This window comes from Marmota marmota, unplaced genomic scaffold (genome assembly GCF_001458135.2).
Source record: "Marmota marmota marmota unplaced genomic scaffold, marMar, whole genome shotgun sequence".
In the NCBI taxonomy this organism is placed as follows: Eukaryota; Metazoa; Chordata; class Mammalia; order Rodentia; family Sciuridae; genus Marmota; species Marmota marmota.
Window position 1 is genome coordinate 19638305 of NW_026000016.1, and position 23113 is coordinate 19661417.

Genomic DNA, 23113 nt, shown 5'->3' on the forward strand with positions numbered 1-23113 from the left:
TCTTCCTAAGAAATAAGAAAGAGCCAGGTGTGGTACTGCATGCCTATAAATTCCAGTGACTTAGGAGGCTGAGGCAAGGGGACTGCAATTTTGAGGCCAGCCTTAGCAACTTAGCGAGATACTGTCTCAAAATAGAAAATGAAAAAAAGTAATAAAAATTCTGAGTTTATCCTAAGTTTATCCCTGGTATGAAAAGAAGAAGAAGGAGAAGGAAAAAGAGAAGGGTTGGTATTTTAAAATCTGAGTTTATGCAACAAATTAAATATGAGTATCAATTCTCAAAAACAAAACACAGGTTATATATCCCTTATCTGAAATGCTTGGGACCAAAAGTGTCTTGGATTTCCTATGTTTTGACTTTTAGGATATTTGCATATTACATAACATGAGTGATCTTGGGAATAGGACCTGTGTTAGTGAGATTTTTGTTACCATAATAAAATAATTGATACAATCAACTTAAAGACAGGAAAGGTTTATTTTGGTTCATCATTTCAGAGGTTTCAGTCCATAATAAGCCCTGTCTCTTTGGACCTGTGGTAAGGAAGCACATTATGGAGGGAGTACATAAGAAACCTTTTACCTTATGGCTGGGATACAAAAGAGAGAAAGGAAGAGAGTAGGCTCCCACAACACCCTTTGAAGGGACACCTCCAGTGACTTAAAACCTCCTACCAGGCCTGTCTCTTAAGGTTCCACAACTTTCCATAGTGCCATGAACTGGGGGCTAAGCCTTTAACACATGGGCCTTTGGGAGACATTCTAGATCTAAACTAGCATTACACCTTTGCTCCCATACCCCAAGGTTCAAGTCCACCTTACAATATAATCTCCAAATTCAAAATCCCTAGACTTGAGGCAAACTCCTCTTGAGCCCTGTGAAATTTTTTAAAAAACAAATTGCATACTTCCAATATATCAGGGCCCAGGGTGAATAGTCTCATTCCAAAAGGGAAGAATAGTAATTTAGAAAGAAGGGATAAGACCAAAGCAAGACTGAAATGTAGTGGGGCAGCCATTAAACCCTAATGATGCATGTCCAGCATCTAGGATACACTGTGGTGGGATGTGATCTCCAAAGGCCTTGGGCAGCCTCACCATGCCTGTGGCCTTGCTGACAGTAGCCCACATGGCTGTTCTCTCCAGCTGGTTCTGCCTGTAGCTTTCTTCTGCAGATGCCCCACATTCTTGGAATCTCTATTTTCTTGGGGCCTTCACTGTTCAGTGGACTCTCAAAAGTACACACATTGCTCTATCAGGGGCTGCTTTCAGGGACTCTGATTCTGCCTCACGCTGCCTGGTCTCTCCAGCTATTCTTTGAACTCTAAGTAGAACACTCCATGACCCTGTTACTCGTACATTCTAAATGTCTATAAAATCAGCACCATGTGGACAATGCCAAGGTCTACTGCCTGCCCAAGCTGTACCTGAACATGGCTGAACATAGGCACTGCAGAAGCCCCTATAGCAGTGAAAGATGCCTTGAGGGCATCTCAGGAATGCCAAGACCTTACCCATCTCAGTTTCCTGGTCTTTTTTTTTTAATATATATATTTTTATTTGTTGATGGGCCTTTATTTTATTCATTATTTGTATGTGGTGCTGAGAATTGAACCCAGTGCCTCACACATGTGAGACAAGCGCTCTACCACTGAGCCACAACCCCAGCTCAGTCTCCTGGTCTTTTTAAAGCATTTGAATTCTTTGCCACAGTGTAACACAAGTGGCAGATGCTCAACTAGTAATTTTTTTATTTGTTTACATTTTGAAATGAACTTTCCAGGAATTCTTTCATAATTTGTAGAGGTCCATCCAAACTTTCTATCTCCTAGGAAGTGAGGCTGTCCAATTTCCAATGTAGTCAGTCCTCTTTTCAATCTTAAACCTCATCAGTATGGCTTGTACTTTCTGCATTTCTATTAGCATTCTGGTCTTCTGAGCCTATACTAGAATCACCCATTAAGTTTTACTTAGAGCATTCTAGGCTTTCTTGAGCTTGCTTCTCTCAACTTTTCCAAATTCTTCCTGCAAACTAATTCCAAAGAAGTGGCCCAGAGCCCACTTCTTGCTATCAGTATTTTGTGTTAATCAGCTTTCTCTTTCTGTTAAGGTTTGGATGTGAGGTATCCTCCAAAAGCTCATGTGTGAGAAAGTGCAGGAAAGTTCAGAGGAGGAATAATAACTGGAGTGGTAGGGTGTGGCTGGAGGAGGTGGGAATTGGGGCATGGCTTTGGGTATATATATTTGTGTCTGGCGAGTGGACTCTCTCTCTTTGCTTCCTGATCATCATATGAGCTGCTTCCCTCTGACACACTCTTCTACCATGATGCTCAGCCTCACTTTGAGTCTCTGTATAAACCTCTTCACCTCACAATTGTGCTGAGCAGGTCCTTTAGTCACAGCGGTTAAAAAGCTAATACACTTACTATAACAAAATATCTGAGATAAAACAGGAAAGGTTTATTTTGGCTTATGATTTCAAAGGTTTTAAGCTGTGATCGATTGGTCCTATCTCTTTGGGACGGTACCAAGGTATAGCACATCGTGGTGGGATGTGCTAAAACTGTGCTAAAAGTGGTAAAACTGTTCCCTTTGTGGTTAGGACATGTGGTCAGGACAGAAAGGAAGAGACCAGGGTCCCACAATCACCTTTGAGAGGATGCGTCCAGTGACCTAACATCTCCTATCAGGCCCCACCTCTCAAGGGTTCCACCACATCCCAGTTGTGCCATGGGCTGGGGACCAAACCTTTAGTATATGTGCCTTGGCAGGATATTCTAAATTATAGCAGGACTTAAATCAAAACATAACTTTAATTTATATTTCACGTATACCTTATACATGTAACATGAAGGTAATTTTACACAATGTTTTTAGTGCACCTGGATTTTGACTAAAACCCATCACAAGAGTCAGATGTGGAATTTTCCATTTGTGGCATCACATTGCTGGTGCTCAAAAAGTTTCAGACTTTAAAGCATTTTGGATTTTAGATTTTCAGGTTATGGGTTCTTGATTCAAAGCTTATTAAGTTTTTGAAATGAATTTTCCAGGAATTATTTCGTTATCTATGGAGGTGCATTAACCTGTCTCTCAGAAATCACTTCTTTGCACTGAAAAAGTCCATTCAGAGCTTTTCACTGGATATTTGCAGTCCACTACTGTGGGAGAGCAGGGGATACCAGATCAGAATCCAGGACGTTTAAATCTGTAGTTAGTTTTCAGAGCCCATTTTGTGGTTGCTTTTGAGATTCTGCTATGTATGAAGGTGGTGAGAATACTTAATAAGACATTATAATATTATGTTAAAAATATAAGAATATTATAATAAGGGTAGAGGCTTGACAAAATCCAGAGAAGCAAGTTGTATTAGGATGAAGTGAATCTAAACTCTCTTTTTGAGGTTGTCTGATTACTTTGAAGGTCAGCTTAATTTTCAGTCCATAAGCATGAAAGTCTCTCTTTTCTCTTCCCAAAGCCTAAAGCAATGGTGCATTGCAAGCCTGTGTCAAAAGGAATCATCTAGTGACTTAAGGATCAATTCACATGTATTTCTGATGTGTATGTTGTCTTAAAATTGTCCCCCTCCCATGTGTGCTGGTCTGTAAAATAACAACAACAACAGCAAAATTCCTGTGTGAATAAATCACAGACTGAGTTGAGTTCTGGAGATCTGGCAACATCCCTGAGAGTGGTGCAAAACCCACGCTAGTGAAGAGGGGACCCTGCTTCCTTAACCCCAGATTAAATGTCATTCCACTGGCACTTCACTGAGTTTCTTCATTTTCTGTTTTATTTGGGTCCAACTAAACCAGCTATCAATATCAAAGATATTCCCTGGGATAAAATAAGCTCCCCATGTCTACAAGTAAAAAAGAATCCCAGTAAACTGCTGTCAACAGGAATTGTTTTGAGGAACGGAGTCAGAGTCAAGGGTCAGTGGTTGTGAGGTTGGCAGAGAACTAGAGCCTCTAGTTTCACTTCCTTTGCCAAGTTAGCTCCAACTTGGTCTCTTGTACAGTAGGAATCTTAACACCTATCTTGCTTATCTTTCAGACGAGAATCAAATGGGGTCGTGGAAGTGTTTGGTAAAGTTTAGAGACATCAAAAGTAAGGGGTATATTATATCATCATTGTCATCGGCATCATCACTAAAGAAACTGTGGGAGTGTTGGGGCAAAGATTCATAAACTATTTAATTCTCTAAAATAAAAGGTAATAAACTGGCGTAGCTAAGGCAGAGGAGTTTTTGTATGGTCACTTCTTTTTGACTAGCCTGAGAGACAGTAGAAGACAAGACGTCTGTTTTAGGTGAATGTGGTTTGAAGGCTCTTGACATTTCAGTTGTGTGAGTGGGATGGAGTACTTATGTTGTGGGGTGATGAGATGACAATGCAGTTTCTATGGTTATAAGAAATAATATTAAAGAGAGCGTTAATTTGGATAGGTGACTCTCAAGGCCCATGTGTTGAAGGCTTGAGAATAATGAAAATAATGGAAAATTATGTTTTAAGAACCCAGGTAAGTTCCACTTACACAAATGTCCAAAGTTTAAAACTGAACTGTGTGCATTTGCCTCTGTGTGTGTAAAATAATACTGCTGCTATGGAAAATGGTATGGTGGCTCCTCCTTAAACAAATATTGTATTACTATCCAATCCCACAATTCCATTTCTGGATGTATACCCCCCTGCACCCCCTAAAAAGCAGGAACTGAAAGAGATATTTGAAAATAGATATTTGTACACCTGTATTCATGGTAGCATGATTTGCAACAGTCAAAAGATAGACACATGTCCATCAGTGGATGGATGGATAAACAAAATGTAGTGCATACTTACAGTGGAACATTATTCAGAAAAGGAATGAAAATCTAACACATGTTGCAACATGGATAAAATGTGAAGACATTATTCTAAGTAAAAAAAGGACACGTATTATATGATTCTACTTACATAGTGCATAAAGTAACTAGGCAAGTCGAGTGGTGGTGCTTGGGGTTGTGGGAAAATGGGCACAGAATTTCAGTTTGGGGGGGATGAAAAAGTTCTAGAGATGACTGTTGGTGAGGTTGCATAATGGGAAAGTACTTCATGCTGTAAAACTGTACACTTAACATGGTTAATGTGGCAAATGTTATGCATATTTTACTACAATAGAAATTGTGAATTGTTTTATCTTATCTTGGTGATTTTATTCCCTTTTAGATCCAGGAAAGTAGGGTATAAAATATCCTTTTATGTTGTTCCAGTCCTGGACAGTTAATCAGTGTTAATGTTTTCTTTTCTTTGTCTTTTTCTTTCCAATGTTGCTTGTTCTAAGAAAACAACCCAAAATCATGTTCCCTTGGACAAACACACCTTTTCTATAACAAAACAGTAAACTCTCATTGAAAGTTTATCTCACTCTATTATTGTTAAGCCACAAGAGGTTTGCACTAACAATTAGACTTGCTATCAATATCAAACCTCTTGTCAACAATTAGACTTGCTCTCAGGGTATTTGGGGTACATTCAGGGCTTTGTGGCCTGAGTTCTTGATATCTGTTCTCCTTCTTGATATCTGCCCAAGTTTTTTTTCTAAAGTAGCCCCCAAAGAAAAGTCAACCTCAGAATACCTGTGATGTCCAAAGTGAGAATTTTGCATCTTCTTTGTGGCATGGAAGAGTACCACCCTCTCCACACTGGTGTTTCTGAAACGCTGAAGGCAGGTAGCCCCAGGGAGCAAAATGACAACCAGATTGCTAGGACTCACCTGTCAAGAGCCCCTTCTCCTTTTGAGCCAGGTATTATTAGAACCAAATCATTTAGCTTATAATCTTTTAATTTATGGTGTAAGTGTCTATTTTCCTTTCATAAATAGGATGTCTTTTTCTGTGGTTGTTTATGAGTAATTCTCTTATATCTCTTCAGATCTACTAAAAAAAAAAAAGCACATTTTATTTATAAAGAGTTCTTTGATTTGAAGGAAGTAGTCCTTTTTCCTTAGTCTTATAATGCCTCAATTCCTACATACGTTAAGAACCAAATATGTATAAATATAAATATTTGCTTATTGTCATCTAGCTTTTCCTGTGATCACATGCCACGAGGATTTGGAGGAGAGTGGGGAAGAAGAAGTTAGCTTTCGATATGGAAAATAGAAAAGTCAGTGCCTAATAGATGATACTTTTTATGTGTAGAAAACCTCTGATCAAGGCTGTTCTAAGAGATGATTTGTCAAGGATGAAGGATGAAATTTATACAGCCAGGTTGTATATTCACTGGAAGATATCACTATATCATTACTATGAAGAGAAGTTTAGAATCAACTCAGAACATTATAATATCGATCATGAACTAATGGTGCTATGGCTGACCAAAGAAAAGGAGAATTTAATAGTATTTGTCAGTGTGCCTTAAAAACTTGCAAGGGAAAGAGAACTCTAAACTGGTTATGAATAAAAGGATCTCTAGAAGTAGGACAGAGCTTAGCTGGTATGTACCAGTATGGCCTTCCTGGTTGTTTATGGCCATTATCTTTGATCTCTTGGGCATCTTTTTTTTGGATGGTTTGGCATCTCTTCTAATCTCTAATAATTAGTCAGGGGTTAGGCACCACCTGGTGTTGAATACTTTGACTAGCATTTCTACTGGAGGTATTCCTCAGTCATTTAAAACTATCTAACTCTATACCAAGATTAAATTAAACACTAATTTTTCATTGTAGTAAAATATATGTAACAAAATTTATCATTATTATTAGTTAGTTTTCCATTACTGTGACAAAATGTTTGAGATAAACAACTTCAGAGAAGGATAGATTTATTTTGGCTCACAGTTCCAGAGCTTTCAGTCCATGGTTGTTTGGCTTCATTACTTTGGCAGCACAGTACATCATGGCATGGTGTGCAAAATGGAGTCCGACTGTTTACCTTATAGGAAGCAAAGAGAGAGAGGAAGGGCCTGGGGGTCCCAATGGCCCCTTTCAAGGACATGCCCCCAATGAGCTAACTCCCTCCCACTAAGCCCCATGTCTGAAATGTTCCATTACCTCCCAGTAGCACTACAGGCTGTCTATCTTTGGCATATGGGTCTCTGAAAAGAGCCAAACCATATCAACCAATTTAATTGTTTTTCAGTGTTACAGTGAATATTGTTAAGTGCATTTACATTTGTGTAGCCATCACCACTGTCCATTTCTAGAACTTGTTTATTGTCCTAAACAGAGACTCCATATCCAATTATAGCTCCCTATCATTCTTTCCCCTTCATCCTTTCTCCCATCCTCTGGTAACTTTCATTAAATTTGCCTACTCTAGGTGCCTAATATAACTGGAATAATGTAATACTTTTGAAAAACTGTTTTTCAAAAGTATTACATTATTTATTTTTTATAAACTATTTACTTAATCACCTTAATAATTATATTAATATTTCATTAAATTGTGAACTTATTATTATTAGCACCAAAATATAATTAAAATGTTGTATACTAAAATAAATTTTAAATAGATACAAGAAGTAAATGTAAGAAAAAATTTAAGTGTATAAGAAAATGTAGGTGATTGTGTGATTAATGATTGGCGACATTTCTAAGCTTCAATGAATGGAAGTAGTCACAAAAGAAAATAGAGACAGATTTAGCTACATAAAGATTAAATTGTGTATCAGAAAACATCTGGAATTGATAGATAAAAGGTAAAAAATGTAAAAATTACAATAAAAGATTGATATTTTTAATTCTTTAATGTAAATTGCTAAGGTAAACAGTAAGACCACTTTGTAAAAGGTGAAACAGAAATGGTTAGCAAATATATAAAAAAATCAAATTCACAAGTCAACTTCTCAAGTAATCAAATTAAAATTGAAGCATTGAGGTACCAATTTTGATCCATCTTAGCAAATATTTTTTAAAAATGTGATAATCTTTCATATAATGGTGGGTGAATTAATAAAAATATTTTGAAAAGCAGTATGATGAACTTTGAAATTATTCTTACTTTTTGACCTAGTAATTCTTCTAAGAATCTGTCTTAAGGGAATAATTATAACTACATGAATTAATGCGTAAAAATAATTCCTGAAGCATTATTTACAATTATAAAGAATCAGTAAGGGGCTACATGTTCAGCATTATGGAAATGTTTAAATAAATTGTGATCAGTCCATCTGATCAAATACTGTGTGGCCATTAAAAATGACATTTATTTATCAGGGACATGCTCATGATGTAATTCATGCTAAGTGGGGGGACAAATGTAAAATTGCATATGGAGTAAGTCCTAGACAATTAAATTCACAGGAAAAAATCAAATGAATATTTTCTAAAATATTAGAAGACAATAGATGGCTGCTAGTCTTCTCTAGTAAGCTGTATTTCACAAATGGCATAAATGAGTTTAAGCAAACATTTATTCTTTTGGTCCATTTTGCAAAAATTGGATTCTTACATATTGTTTTTAGGAATTTCTCTATTTTAAAAATCATCTATGAGAAGTTGCAGTTTTAAAACCCTGTATTCTGCTAAATGGTCATCAATACTGATGACTTTTAAAAACAATATAACAGTCTAGAAGAGAGGGAAAGATTATGTTTATTGTAGGTGTGTATTAGTCAGCTTTCCATCACTATTATAAACTATCTAAGACAATCAACTTACAAAGATGAAAGGTTTATTTTGGCTCACATTGGAGGTTCTGCTCCATGGTCAGCTTGCTTTGGGCCTGTGGCGAGGCAGCATATCCTGGTGGGAACTTGTGGCAGAACAAAACTATCCACATCATAAGCCAGGGAGCAAACAGAAAGAAGAGGCAGGGGTCCTACAATCACTTCTGATGGCATGCTCCCAAGGATCTAACAGTCTCTGACCAGCCTCACCTCCTATAGGTTCTACTGTCTCCCAATAGTACCACCCAGAGGATCAAATCTTTAACACAGAGGCCTTTGAAGGACATTCACCATCCAAACTAGAGCAAGGTGCCTGCAGAACTCACAGTACCTCCTTCCTTTTTAGGAAGAAGGGGCAAAAGATAAGTCGCCAGGCAGGAGTAGAGCATGTGAACCACACCTTTAGTATAGTTGACTTCTGAATATCACCATGTTTACTAAGCTCACAGTCAATTATCTTTGTAAATAAGAGAGCTTATGCTTTAGCTCTTAAATCCTTTTATTTCTAAATGCCATATTTCTTTTCTCATTTCAGGGATGCAGTAATAGCATATATTAAGAGCTTATGAAGAGCCCGGTCCTGCCCTAAGCATTCTGTGTATTATATCATTTACTATTCACAGCAATCCACCGAGGGAGGTGATATTACTATCCTTGTTTTAAAAATGAGGAAACTGAGGTACGGAGAAGTCAAGTGAGTGGAGAAGCACATGTTTGAACCCAGGTAATCTGAGTGCAGAGTTTCTCCACCACTGGGCCAAGTTCATTGACCATTTATCTGTGGTTTGTGAATGAATCACCTCAGGCACAGATGGGCCCAGGCTGCCATCTGATGAAGCATCTGGCAAATCAATGGCAAAGAAAGACCTTGGAGTAGAGATACAGGGGTGCCCATTTATCTTGTGAGGAACTGGACTAGGTGGAGCTAGAAAATTATATCTACGTCTCAAAGTTTCTTTTTTGCTTTCCAATTAGTGTTCATGAATTTTCCATGGACTTTCGAGAAGAATGTTCAAATAATACAAAAAGGTAATTGTTAAAGCGGTCCATGTAGGATGCTGGGCATTTGAATTTCAAAGGAAAATTAATTTATAGGAAGATGTATGGGGCATTTTATTCCAAATCAAGTCTCAATCTTCCCTTCTTGCCTCATTGCTGCTCCAATTTAGTGTTGGAGAAGGCCAGTTCCTCTTTTTGTAGCAAATGCATTTGTAAGATTCATCCCTTGTTGGGAATGGACTTGATTTCATTTTATGTAGATGGCTTGATGCAGAAGGCAGTTATGGATAGTAGCCATCTTTGAGCAGGTTGCATAGGTTTAAAGTTGCATGGACTTTGATAAAATAGCGACCCTGCAAACTACTTAGTGCATGGAAACAAAAGAATGCTTTGCTTTTCATTTTTGAATCTGACATTTAGCTTTATAGTGTTAACACAGTTTAATTGACTCGAATTAAAACATTGGCCCTAGCTCCTGAATAAACAGAAAAATAAAGATGCTTGTAATTAAGCATTGGTGTTTTCTTAAAGAACCTATAATGGCTATAATAGAAATATCAGTAATTTTCTCTGTGTGGTGTGTGCATGTGTTGGAAGAGCATTGTAGATTTTTAACAATTGTTTGACCTAGGTTACTCTATAGCCCAAATATAATATATAAGGCTCCAAGGCATTTAGCATATGGAGAAAAATTAAAAAGGGACTAGTTTATAAAGGTAACTACTTGGGAGGCCTTAATAATTGTTACTTTTTATGGGCTCTGCTAGGATTTCAATGTAGGAGCCAACAGAACCTTGGGAGGATTCTTTTACAGTCTTCCTTTAAAAAGCCACTATTGTTTTCCTGTACAGTGGCATTTGGGATATATCCCGCCTCCATAGGTTTCCTTTCTCCACCTACAACCTCAAGGAATCATACACTGTTGCCTATTAAAATGGTCGAGTGTTCAGGAGCATTGTTGCCGGCTACTCCAGTGAATAAACGTGGGCTGGTGGTGTCTTCAGATTATGCTTGTAGGTAATGTTTGGCACTACCTCCAAGGTGGGAATAACATTCCTTTGCTGTGCCTTAGTCTCACCATCACTTAAGTGGGGAGTGTGTTGTGCAAGCAACTTTGCTTCCATCTGGCTTTGCGAGATGTGCTGTGGGGTTGCAGATTGCATATTGCTTGAGTTCCTTGGGGCACAAGGTCCCATCAAGGTGAGCTTATGGCTTTTCAGGACTGGGGGGCGGGGCATCTGCAGTCGCACTTCTTAGATCTTTGCCTTTAGTTTTCTAAGAATAGGATGCTTCCACATCAGTCTGGATCTTCTTTGCCCTTCGAGGTCCTCTTCTGAGCTGGGGGAGGAGGCAGGGCTCTGTAGTGTCCTGGGGAATGGTCATTGTCTTACCATGCTACTTTGTGGGAATGCGGGGACTTCCCATTACTTATGGCCCTTTCCTGGGACCTGAGTGCATTTATTAGGTCCCTCAGGATGTCTTTTTGTGGAAGGAGGATTACAGAACTCTCTTGGAAGACTTGTTGAAACACAGATTGCCAGGCTTACCCTCAGAGTGGGTCTGGGATGGACCTAGAAACTTTCATTTCTAACAGGTTCCCAGGGATTCTGGAGAAGCACTGCTGTAGCCAGATGAGTCCCTTGTGCTTTAAGTGCTGTTGCTACTGTGTGTGTGTGTGTGTGTGTGTGTGTGTGAGATTGCACGTGTGCTGGGGACTGAACCTGGGGCCTTGTGTAGAGGACAAGCCCTCTGCACTGAACCACACCCCTGGCCCAGTGCTTCTTCCTTTATTTTGGATAATCTCCTTGATTCATTCTACCCATCAAAATCCCACACAGCCAGTAGAGTTTTTCCCACTGACACTGTTTTAGGGTATGATTGCCTGTCCCACCAAATGACTCAGCACACTCCCCATTGACCGGCCAGAGTTCTGTTATTTCATCAGAGCCTCCATGTTCTGGAGTTGTTTATATTCCATCTTATTCCCCCCTTTTCTTCAAGGAAAAAAAAAGCAAAAGCATATAGAACTCCTTCAGTGCTTGGTGATAGGAATTCTATTTCTATTTGATTCTGTTCTGCAATTCACCGTTCTGGCAAGTGGTTTGAGATTCTCAGAGGGCAGGGATTATATCTTGTTCATATTGGAATCCTTGGCAGCACCTGACTGATTCCTTGCCCACAGTAGGCCCATAATAAATATTTGTTGAATGAACAACAAGCTTAAATACTCAAGATGTTACAGGCCTGAGAAATAAAGAGAAAGCACCATATAGCCTTCTTGCTTGTGTTGCTGTAATCCTCTTATAAACTGTGGGCCTGTAGAAGAACAGGAATTATTTTTAATGAACTTGTGTGTGGCATAGTTTAAACCTCTTTATTATCCTTCAACACTTAGCCTTGAATAGTCTCCGTTAGCTAGCAAGATGCGAGGAGGGGCAGGGCATGGCGCATCCCCATGCCCACGCAATCCTCATTGCTTTTCCAGAGATGAGCATTTTGAAGCCGGCAGTGAAAGCTGTCTTTTATTTTATCTCAGTGTAATTGAGACAAGTGTGTTCGCACGTGTGCACACACACACTCTTCAGAAGTCTCTTAGGGCCAGTGATAGTGGCTGTGTAATTAATTGCTCATCAGGAAGACTCAGAAGCAGGGACCAGCAAGGGAGGTATCTTTTTTTCCCCCAAGGATTTATTTTTGGTACTTGATTGAAAATATGTATAAGGAGTGGGGGTACAGCTAGTGGTAGAGTGCTTGCCCGGCATGTGAGGGACTTGGGGTCCAATCCCCAGCACTGCAAAAACAAAACAAAACAAAAGCAAGAAGCAAAAAATTTCTAAGAGTAGCAACATGTTCAATGAAAATAATGCAAACGGTACAGAAGTGGATAGAGTCAAAAGTTGAAGTACCCCTGAGGAAGTTCATTTATATAATCTAGTGATATGTTGGCATGTTTTGACATTTGAATACCCCCAAAGTAGAGTAAATGGCATTTACAATATAGCTAACAATCAGCCACAGTGTTATTACTCAGAAAAATGAATGTATGCTTTTTATGGTGACCTGAAAATTCTTAGCACTCCTGTATATACCCGACCTTCCCCAGTCTGCATTTTCCAAGCCCAAGCCAGCCCTCTTTTAAGTCTATGACTTCAATTAAACTGTGAGGCAGTAAAAGCTGAGGGATGAGGCTAGGGGTGTAGGTCGGTGATAGAGTGTGTACTTAGCCGGCACAAGGCTCTGCATTTCATCCCAGCACTTCCCCCAATACCAGCCACAAAAATATTTGCTAAGGAGTGAGATCTGTTTCCTCCCTCTTCCTTCATCAGATACCCTGTAGCTTACTATATACTACCACACTCAGATACTGCTGCAGGAAGACAGTGGTGAGCAAAAGAGACCTAATATTTGCCTTTGGGAGGTTCAAGTCAGGACACCAGAGTCATTGCAATCTCTGAAACCAGTCTGCCTGAGTTCAAATCCCAGATCAGGCACTCACTAAGTTCTGTGACCTCAGAGAAGTTACTTGTGTCTCTGGGCCTGTGTTTTCCTGGTGAAATGGGAATGATGAAAGTACCTATCTCAAAGGATATTGAAGGGATTAAAATAAATAATGCATGTAAAGGGATTAGAGCAGAGCCTAATGTTTGGCAAGTGCTCAATATATTTATAACAAGGAAACAGACACTAAACAAATAATAATAAATACATACAAAGTTATAAATTAAATAAGTTCTGTAAAGAAGAAAGGATGCTATGAGAGTGTAACTACGGGTTCTAATTTAGACTGAGAGGTCAAGGAATCCTGATTTGCAGCTGGAAGGGTATCCATGTGGCAGGGAGGGGTGAGGAGAGAGAGTATGTGAGCTGACCTGAAACTGGAGTCCCAAGGAGGGGTCAGATTAAACAGGGCCTGGGGGCATCTATGTCCACTTCCTTCATTTTAGACAGGAGGAAACTAAGGCCCAGAAAGATTGCTTTATCCAGGTCACCAGGCAGGTGCAAAGCTGAGGCAAGACAGGTTTCTTTGTACCTTATGTCCTGGCTTGGAAGTTCTTCATCCTTCAACTTTCATCACTTTCAGTTCCTATCAGATGCAGTACATGTCCTTAGACTCTGCCTGACAATAGGGAAGCAGAGTCTCACACAAAAGAGGGCAGAGTGTATATATTATATACTGCCCATCAACACATGCTTGCACATGTGTACTTCCTCCTGTCCTCCCTTCCCTCTTTCTTTCTTTGGGAGTAATAGAGCTTAGAGATGCATGTTGGACGGTAGTAGATTGCTTAATAGGGAAGAATTAAGGCTGTTGTTTCTAGATTTAAATAATCTGACCCATGTGCTTCTTCATTCATGTGTCTGTCCATCCATCTCTCTGTCCATCTGGCCTTCTGTCCATCATCCATATATACATACATACATCCATCCACCTATCCATCCATCCATCCATCCATCCATCCATCCATTTGTCCATCCATCCATCCACCTGCCCACTTGGTTCATCACTTATTCATACAATCCACAAGTATTTATTGAAAGGCATCATTGAGTCAAGCATTTGCACTAGGTATGTTTGTTTGATGGTCAACCAAACCAACCCAACCTCTGCCCTCATGCAGTTTGTGGTCTATCAGTGATAAATTAGCGTGTATGCACTTGATATGTGCTGTCACCATGTTAAGGGATTCAAAAAATATGCAAGATGGATCTAACACCCAAAAGGAATGCTTGTTCTTGTTGATCCCACAGGCTGTTTCTTTACTGGCTTATTTATTTTTAATTTCCAAGATGGGTACAGTGATATTCCCACATCTCATTTCTCTCCTAAATCTCATTTTCACAGATGCTCAGTGAAGGATAGGGAGTTATTGCAGCTGCACATTGCATACAAGGAGGAATGGGATTTCATGAACCATTTTTTATTTCCCTTCTGGTCTCTTGAGTCTGGTTGATCTTGTCTAGAGCCCTGATAATCTCCTAGACAAAATATTTAAATCTTCTGCTACTCTAGGGACTTTGAGGAAGGAATATTGTGGCTGAAATCCTAAATATTTTGGAATATCATTAATGGAGGGGTTACACAGCAGATGCTATTCGAAACAATCTCTATCCCAAGGGAACGTGTCAATATCCTTGTATTTGGAAATGTCATGCATACTCATCAGTTTCTTCAGCCTCTCATTCTGTATCTCTTTCCCCTTTGAGGCAAACCTCTACTTTCTTCCTTTTGCCTCTGCTTTCCTTGACATATATTTTTGTCTGGGTTTTCAGAAAAGGATTAAAAAATAGTTACTATAAATGAGTGAAAGAGGTTGGAATTGTTATTATTTTCTCTTCCAGGGACACTTGCCTTCTCATAGAGATCAAAACTTTAATGTAAAGGAATGACTCTCATTGTTGAATTTCAGATGCAGGCAGGACTGATTTGAGGATAGTAGGATTTTCCAGACATTTTTGAAATTATAATATAGAGGAATATGTATGACAATGGGTGCATGGGTGAGGCTGTAGTGGGGGGCATTTTCCAGATGGACTGAAGGCCATCCTGCTACCTGTGATCTCTGTTCTTGGAAAATGTAACAGAGTTGTTGTTGTTGTTGAAGTTTATTAATGTACACCATGCGCTGATATCATCTCTCTAACAATCCTGAGAAGGAGGCATTGTTATCTTCATTTTACACATTAGACAGCTGAAGAGGACAGCAGCCATGTTCAAGGTCACATAGCTGAGATTGAGATTTGATTCTGAAGTCTGGTTTTTGGGTCTGGATCACCTGCTTGGGTGAAACATAGTCTCCATAATCCACACGGCCTCACCTTCCGACTTTTAAGCTATTACAAGTTAAACACACTAATAGGCCAGGTCGGTTCCACTTTGAAATAGCATAGTAGTCATCATGTGGATGACCTAAGCTCCATATAAAACAATCGCGATAATAGAGCAAGTACAATTATTTGCCTGAAGACTTATTATTATTTTTTAATATATATTTTTAGTTGTAGTTGGACACAATACCTTTATTTTACTTATTTATTGTTATGTGGTGCTGAGAATTGTACCCAGTGTATCACACATGCTAGGTGAGTGTTCTACGGCTGAGTCACAACCCCAGCCCCCTGAAGACTTATATATTAGGTTGCAGAGATCTTTTTAATGTCTGTTTGGAGTTGTTGCTGTGTTCTGAATTCTTACTATTTTCATATTCTTCCCATTTGTTTTTTAACCTCCAGCCCTGCCATGGATTCTTCTGTGGCCACTGAATTCAGAAAGGCTGTTAACCACCTGGATAATTGCACCTTTATAACTTTTAAGACAACCACCTAGAGGCAGTGGATAACTACAATAAATGGCTTGTAATTCTAGTTCTTAGATCTGTGCTCTAACATAAACCCAGCTTTCCACTTCCTTAGATTCACAACCTGAAGAAATCAAAGCTAAACATTACCAGAAGTCATTATGTACTATTTAAGCATGTTCTAGAATGGAAACAAGCCTCCTTTCTCACGTCCTGTGGGGGTAAGGGGATCTATTTCTAATTTTGCCCTGCTTCTATAGGAGTTTTTTTTTTTTTTTTTTTTTTTTTTTTTAAACAGGGATAATTTTTTACCCCTAGCGATTCTGCACCACAGGAGTTTGATTGTATCTGAGGAGGCAGCTTGACTCTATGTTTCAGGGAGAAGGCTTTTATTTCCTGTTGCAGTTTTAAAGTTGCCCTTGTTAAGGGTGATGCTCTTTCATAAGTCAGCTTGAATATTGAAAGGCGGGAGGCCTGTTGGTCTATGTTATGTTGGCCTTGGGGCATTAGAATTACAGAGCAGCTTTATTTAGGATTTCTAGGCAAGCCATATGCACTCAATTATCCCATTTTGAACGACTTGGCCCTTTGTATCACATCTCTCCCAACCCCCACCCCAGTCCTTCCACTTGCTGTTATTGCCAACATCCAGAAAGAAGTGCTATTGGTAGGGAAAGTTCAAATTTACATCTCCAGTCCTTTGCAGCATCACCCTCTGTCCTCACTGTAGAACCCTCATGCTTTGTGCATCATCTCTGCCTTAACTGAGTTTATTCCAAGAAAATGGTTGCAAAGTTAATTTACACCGGAGTCGCAGATTAATAAAGTTTTATGGAAAGAACACAGGCTTTAAAGTCAGGGAGATCTAAATCCAGATTCTGCTCTACTTTTCTGAACTTGGAAAAAGTTACTGAATATCCTGATCCTCAGTTAATCCATTTGAAAATGGATTGAGGTGACAAAGAAGCAGATTATTGTGTCTGTAGGGAAATTGGGCAGAATGATAGTTGCTTCATTGCCATGGGATGGTTTATGAATCAGAGATGTTTAATACCTTTAAAACCGGATTTCCCCCTACCTTGACTTTTCCCAGAGGTTTTACTCAACATTTATGATCATCCGATAGTGTTACATGATGTGTATATTTGAATTTCACCTGTGCAAATGCCCTAAAAGGGCACAGATTTCTGCTGTTATAATAGACCACAGGGCAGATACTCATGGTTGTGTGCAGGTTGCATTATAGCTGCATTTTTCTACTTCTGAAGATTTTCTTGACTCTCTTTCATGTTGGATCAGGAATTGGATTTTTGTTTTTTGGCCTGGGGTCTCTCTGTGTTGCCCTGGCTGCCCCCAAACTTAAATGTTCATCCTACCTCAGCCTCCTGAGCAGCTGGGATTGCAGCTGTGTGCCACATCAGGAAGTGGACTTCTTATATCATATATGATATGTGCTCCCTCCTGTCTCCTCCCTGGAGGTACCTCAGGAAAGCACCTTTCTTAGGTGTCCAGCTCCCTGTCCATACCTCCTGACTGGACATCTCTTCCCTTTTATTCCTGTGAATCTGAACATTTTCTGAAGGTTTTATGGTCACATTTGTATTCCAGTAGGTGGATCAGAGGAGGGTCAGTGCTGCCATTTGAACTTAGGTTCATGTGGTCAAAAGCTTTAGGACAAAGGTCACATGGGAATTGATGTCAACTGGAGATTCTTGCACATAGTTAGGAACTGGATATAGTTCCCCAGGAAAATGTTAATCCCCAGATTGTTCATGCCAGTGTGCAAGCTGCTTACAGAGAGTCTTCAATTAGGTCACATCCTTGTACAGAGATGTGTTAGGTTCATTCCGGGTGTTCTCCTATAATCACTGTCACACATGGTACAGGGAATTGTGAGGCAGGAAAATAATGAGTGGGAACATGGAAGGGAATGTGGAAGTTGTGTCAGGCCTGGGAGGGAGGAACGAATAGAAAGAACACTGGGACTTCCTGTATGATAATAATTCACATATGAAAAATTCTAGATGGAGCACTAAGAATAAATGTTAGTCAGCTTGGCATTACTGTAACAAACATCAGAGCCAAGGGAACTTATAAGGAGGAAAGGTTTATTATGGCTCATAGTTTCAGTCTTTGTTGTTTGGTTCTATTGCTTTGGGCCTGTGGCCGTGCAGTGTACCATGGTGGGAACATGTGGCAGAGGGAACTGCTCACTGCACGGTGACTGGGAAAGCAGAGCGTGGCAAGGGCTGGGGTCTCAATAACTCTTCAAGGGATGCCCCAGTGACCCAACTTACTTCCACTAGGCCCCACCTCCCCAAAATGCCACAGGCTGTGACCAACCTTTTATACATGGGCCTTTGGGAAACATTCCACATCTGAATTATAGCATCCACATCTGGTCCTCAAAGGCCCATATCCATCTCACAATGTAAAATGCATTTAATCAGTCTCTATGACTCCTGTGCCAGCCTGGCTGAAAGGGCCAGTCCACAGTCTGCCCTGAGACTCAGGGCAAACTCATTTTCCCTGAAAAATCAGAGGAAAATGTAACATACTTCTAACATACAATGGCAAGGGTAAACATGCTACTTGGAGCATTACCCAGGAACTGTACTAATTCAAAACTGCAGTGAAATACATCTTCATTATTCTAAGGATCTTGTAAATTCTTCCTAAGGCTCTGTCTAAAACACAAAACAAATAAGCCCCTTACAATCTCATGTTTTTAGCTTTTATTTGTAGGAGGCTTTATTTTGTGTGATGTTTCTAGATTGCTCATTTAACAGCCCTGATTGGGTCTGTAAAAGCGAGTCAACGTGTGTACTTAGAATCCTCTGTAAATTTAGGCCACTAGAGTAGCTTCCAGCACATTCTCCCTTAATACACTAAATTCTGTGCACACCAGGGTACTAGAATCTATTAAAAGGACCATTAATATGGTTTATTGTTTTCGTAGATGCAGTTTATTCCAAGTACTGTATGCCAGAATCATTTCTAGAATTCACAGTGGTATTATCATTAAGGTGTGCGGAAAGTACACTAAATTCCTATTTTATAGAAAAAAGCAGCTAAGGCACAGAAATAATACTGTCTTATTGGATCTTTGTGTAAGAATCTAAGGGAAATAATGCTTGAGGTACACAATAATAGCAATATTGTGCTCAACCAGTATCGCCAATTACCATAAGAATGATGTGGTTGCAAACTGCCTTTCCACAATAATTACACATCTGCTGCATTCCCTTGGGAAAGCAAAATAACCATAGACATTGCCACCAACCATAGACTAGCCACCAAGTTTTTCCCAAGCTTGCTGTTATCTTGTTCTGGTCTGATCCATCAGAGGAACCTTCCCGAGGAAACTTTCCTGATTACTGGCCTTTGCTATGCTTAGAGAACCAGGTAAAGCATGGCGAGTTCCTCTCTGGGGTTTTCATACTCAAACTCAATGCCCTGAAATACCAGAAGAAACCCTTTCTTATTCTCCAAGTCCCTTTAAAGGCCTAAAGCATAACTGTGAAAATCTTGTGCTCAGGTGGGCAGAAATGGGGCCATTGGGCCCAGAAATGGGATGTGAAGCCTGGAGCCCTCCTGATACCAGTGTGGTCCCCACTTCTTCCATTGTTTGTGTCTGTCCTAAAGGATAAGGCATTTCATGTGGTATGGCCAAAGTTGATTTTCCTTGTGGGTAGGGACAAAGAAGTGTGACTAGAAGACAATTATTGAATCAAATAATGTGTTTGCTTCATGCAATAATTTGTTCTTGACATTCGAAGAACAGCTTCAGGCTGTGGAGTAGCCCAAGGCACGTTAGCACATAGCTATGTATGTGGTTATTGATCTGAAGAATTAACCCCCGTGGCTGCTCTGAGGAACAGACTGCATTCTCATAAACCATGTTGATACTAGACAAATCTACTTCAATGCTGGATTCTCCCACCGCTCTTTACAGTAGCTGTTCAAGTTTCTTGGGCCTTAGGTAGGACTGTAAATTCCCACATACCCTCTGATGGCAGGCCACTTCTGTTCCCATCTGCTTTGCCCTTTTTAAAAATTAAATATCTCAAATTAGCTAACAAAAAGTTATATTTTTAAATAAGAAGTCAAGCCACTTTTGTTGTTGTTTACTAAAGTAACATATGCCCATTGTAGGGATGATGGGAAATACAGAAAGAAACGGAGAGCATAATGTCATCTATAATGCAAACATACAGATATCACAGATTGACAAGTCCCAATGATTTAAATGGGTTGGAATGATCAAGTCTGAATTAGCATGGTCACATTTAAACGGGGTGTTGTGTTTTGAAGATGTCAGCCTAGGTCTTCAGCAGGAGAAGTCTGTGACTCTGAAGCCTAGTAGGTGCACAGAATAGAGGAGGGTTAAGTGGAGCTTTGCTGAATGATGAATGCACGAATGAATGATGCAAACAGAATAGGATGCGTGGAATTAAGGCAGAGCTTCCCAGAGGAAACATGATGGAATTTCTGGGGCATTCACTATGGATAAGACTGTCTGCTGTGCTAAATTGGTAGGTTCTACTTTCCATCACCCAATTTCCTACAACTCCTCCCAAACACACAAACACATCCGATTTTCACACCATCATCCTTTTTGATCAAGAAGTGCATTCATTTCTGCAGGCATTAGTTAGTACCTGACCCAGAATGGCACAAACACTGTTACACTGAAAGAAATGTAAAGCAAGCAGGAGCCACAGGAGGAGAGAACATGAAGGGAGAGGGCAGTTCTTCCGTTTGCTTTCTGGCTGCAAAACCAACTGGGAACCCCACGCGGAGGTGGGCTGTGGGCTGCCGAGCACTACCTTGGAGAGACACCCGATAGTTTCCTTTTCAGCAGGTTTCCTTTTTCAACAGATAATTCTCTGTTAGCTAATCACAGGCTTCTGGAATCTGAATCCAAGCTCCCTCTTCTATTCTCACCTCTATGCCAGGGAAATTTTCTTGGCAATTGAAACTAAAGCGATAGATTGGCAGTGGGGACTCTTCTTGGCTCGGGGTAAAATAACCAATGATTGCACATAATTGCAGAAAACAATTTTGAATTTTATTAATGAGGTGCTCTAAACAACATCTTTTAGCCCATTGTCCCACTTAACAGCTAATTCTCTGGAGTTCAGTGTGCTGTAATTTACACTTATCTTCTCCCATTGACAGCACCAGGCTCTTGTGTTCTGTAATTGACACAAGTTGGTCATTTTCAGGGGTGTTTCTCTAAGCGTATAAAATAAACAGACTTGCTGGAGAGCTGCATTGATTTGGCCTCACCCCGTGGACCAATTGGCGACTTTCGCTTGGAGCTTATTTTCTTTTCTGAGTAGAGGTGACATGGGCACAGAAAGTCCTCAGATTAGAGATACTGAGGTAAGGACCTGGGGTGGACAGGGAATATCTATCGTTAGAGAATGACTACTTCTCCTTTCATTTGCTTCCTGTTACTCAGACTCTAACATCTGTAGGTTTGTAGGGTACCCAGCAAAATTTCTGGGGGTAGGAATAGAGGTAAGACTGGAGACGGGGAGAATTTGCTGGACTGTCTATAGGATACCATTTCCTTCAAAGTCATCTCAAAATATAGTGTGCACAGGTCACCGTAGTGTGCTCCTACCTTGACAGTATGTTTACAACCAATTCTGTGGCTCTTTTCTTGTGTTTATTTAGTATCCTTGTGGCCATCTGTTCTTTGCTGGATTTATGAAGATGAAACCAGCTACTGTCCTTTGGGTATTTATTGGATGCTGATGTTGTTATTTATTTCCCCATCAGATTGTAAGTCCCTTGAGGTCAAGGGTCCTTATCTTCTCTGTTCATTCAGTTCTTGCTCCTTTATAGAACCTAGAACATAGTGCACATAAGAAACATTAGCAAATGGATTAAACCAGTGGAGGAGCATGTTATTCAGCTTTCTGTTACTGTAACAAAATACCTGAGATAATCAACTTAAAAGGAGGAAAGTTTTGGAGGTTTTGGTCCATAGTCAGTTGGCATTATTATTTCTGGGCCGGTGACAAGGCAGTATGTCATGGCAGGAGCACATGGCAGAGGAAGCTGCTCCTCTCATTTTGTCTGGGAAGCAAAAAGAGAAAAGAAAGGGGATAATTCCTACTACCTGTTTTGAGGCACACCCTACCACCTTCCTTCCTTCCACTGGGCCCCACCTCTTAAAGGTTCCACCACCTGCCATTAGTGCCACAGGATGGTGACTAAGCCTTTAACACATGAGCCATTGGGAGACACTTATCCAAAATATAGCAAAGATAGAAGACATAGTCAGACATTTGTAGAACTGGCAAAGAAAAAGTAATGGGAGCTCTGGCAGGTTACAAAAACTGTTGTAGAACTTAGACAAGTCCCTTTCATCTGGGGTAAGCCCGAAAGCCTTTGTGGAGAAGTTGGCTTGGAGGATGGGTGAGATTCTGACAGGTGGAGAGCAATGGTTCAGCATTTCAGCAGTGAATTCAGAGAACACAGGGCTCATGGAAGAAATATTGCAAGGTGCCTCTGACTTTGAAGAATTAGGTAAGTGTGAGGAAGTAATTGGAGATGAAAGAAGGAATGGTGTTGGAGGCGGATCATGAGTGTCTTGACCATCAGGGTAAGGACGGACTTGATTCATTGCCAGTGAGGGGTGATTAAAGATATTTGAATGTCAGGTGGTTACGATTATTCCCAAAGTGATGTTGAGCTAGTAGCTTTGTGGAATATGGACTCAACAGTGATTTTTGCAGTGATGGGAGCTCAGTGTTAGGTTTTTGATCCTGGGACTCAAAAAAGAATAGAAGGGGATGCAATTGTTCCATGTGACCTTTGGACAACTTTCAGGATATTATAGGGGCCATAGGAAGGAGGATAATCCTTAGGCAAGGCAGAAGAAAAGGATTCTCAGAGTAACATCTTGAAGGAAGTTCTAACTTTCTCTCTTGGGTGAATTTTCTTTTCTTTCTTTCTTTCTTTTTTTAATTTAATTTTATTTTATGGTACCAGGGATTGAACCTAGGTGCGCTTTACCACTGAGCTACATACCCAGCCACCCCCCACACCCTTTTTAATTTATTTTCTTTCTTGACAGAGTTCAGTATGATCTTAATTTGGTCCTGAGGGCTCAAAGTCTATATTTCTAATGGTCCAGAATGGAAGCTGGAGGAG

General features: G+C 40.0%; 1 protein-coding gene across 1 annotated transcript in view; it reads left to right on the forward strand.

Moving 5' to 3' along the window:
* The window catches only part of Kif26b (kinesin family member 26B), a 488260-nt gene that overhangs the window by 25908 nt on the left and 439239 nt on the right, over positions 1–23113 (forward strand). The window lies entirely within an intron of this gene.